This window comes from Vombatus ursinus, unplaced genomic scaffold (genome assembly GCF_900497805.2).
Source record: "Vombatus ursinus unplaced genomic scaffold, bare-nosed wombat genome assembly UNPS02003292.1, whole genome shotgun sequence".
Classification (NCBI taxonomy): Eukaryota; Metazoa; Chordata; class Mammalia; order Diprotodontia; family Vombatidae; genus Vombatus; species Vombatus ursinus.
In genome coordinates, this window is record NW_020943070.1 from 3,829,434 (window position 1) to 3,831,225 (window position 1,792).

Genomic DNA, 1,792 nt, shown 5'->3' on the forward strand with positions numbered 1-1,792 from the left:
CCCCGCGCCCGCGGGCCGCCCCAAACGGCGCCGGGTGCAGCCGCGCCGCCGCCACATTTCTCTTTTGCGGGGCCCGGGGTCGGCGGCGCGGGGGCGCGGGGGCGCGGGGCCGCCCCCCACGCCTGGGGCCAGGCCTGGGCCAGCGGCGGGACCCGGTCCCCGCGCGCGGGGGGCCCCCTCTGCGCGCCCGCGCGCCCGGGAAGCGACCCCAACTAACACACAGAGCCCCGCGCCCGGCGGCGCCCGGCGTGGCCCGGCGGGCCGGGGGCGGGGGAGGGGGCTCCGCCCGGGGCGGGGGCGGGGGGCCCGAGACCCTCCGTGACGCCAGGCCCGGGGACCCCTGCGGGCTTCCCTCGCCCAGGCTCGAGGGGGCTCCGGGGCTGCCCCCTTCCCCCCCATGTCCAGTCACAGACAGCTCCATGCGTCCCCCCCTGATCTGGAAAGCTCCCCCTGAGCTCTGGGTGGGTGAGTGGGAGACCCTCACCTTGAAACCCACGTGTCTGCCCTCTTCGGAGGCCCCCACTAGCCTCCCAAGTTCAGGGTCAAGGGGGCTCTCAGGCTGGCCCCTTTCCCCCACACCCAGCTACCACCAGCCCCAAGTTTTTCCCTTTGCTCTAAAAAGTGCCCCTTGATGACTATCTAAGGGGATCCCCTCCCTCTTGGACCCCTTCGCCTTATCCCCTTGGAGACCCCGGTGACTGTTCTCCCCAGGAGGACCTCCTGACTTCCCCAGTTAAGTCCAGAAGGGGCTCTGGATCTCCCCTTTCTCCCCTACACCCAGTCACCTACGGCACCATATGTATCCTCCTATGCCCCCACTTGGAAAATGCCCCTCAACTGCAGTGTTATTTTCTTCCCTGTAGAGCCAAGTATGACCAGTCCCCCGGTGACCCCCACTTGACTGCCTGGACTCGAGCCAGTTAAGGGGACCCTCTGGCTGTCCCCTCCCCTACAGATTCATCCAACAGTATCAAATTGATTTCCTCCCATCACTTCCCAGCGAGACCTATAAAGTGCCCCTACCATAGGGGGCCAGAACCCCCACATCACTGGATGGGTCCCAGAGATTCCTGGGCTGCTAGGAGTGGCACCTGGCTTTCTTGGTCCTTGGAGGACTTCACTTTTCACTTCCTACTCTCAATCCACCATCAATCATTGTTTCAAACAGACCTTAAACAGCTCCGCTCCCCATCTGAAAAATGGTCCTGGACCCTCGACTGGGGCGGGTGGGGGGGGGGCCAGTCCTATATAGATCCGAGTATGTTTGGAGCAAGGACCCCTTCAGGGGAGGACTTCCCAGGCCCCCTACAATCCACATTCTCTTTGCCCTCAGCATCTTTCAAGTAAACCCAGCCTGCCAGAGAGAATCGGGGAGGGGGTGTTATAGATTCCCATCATGTCCCTACCCCGAACCTTCCTAAAGATAAGTGTCTCAGCCAGGGAGTTTAGGGGGGTCCAGATATCTGCCTTCACTCGTACCCTTCGTCATCCTGATCCGAGGGTCAGCGCCTCCCCCCTCCCCCAGCCAAAATTCCAATATTTATCCTAAGGAGGTGGGGAGAGGGCGCAGGCAGGGATGCTCCATCTTTGTCTCCACTCCCGAAGCAGCCTCTGACCTTGCCCCTGCCCTTAGCATCCTAAACATAAAGCCAGTGTCTGGCCGGAGGGCATGAAAGGCCATATAGACACATCCCCACACCTTGAACCTGGGGCCGGCCAGCCCTTAGGCTTCCAGCCAGTCCCAATAGAATAATCTTGTGTCTGGCCAGGAAGTTTGTGAGGGTTGGGGGAG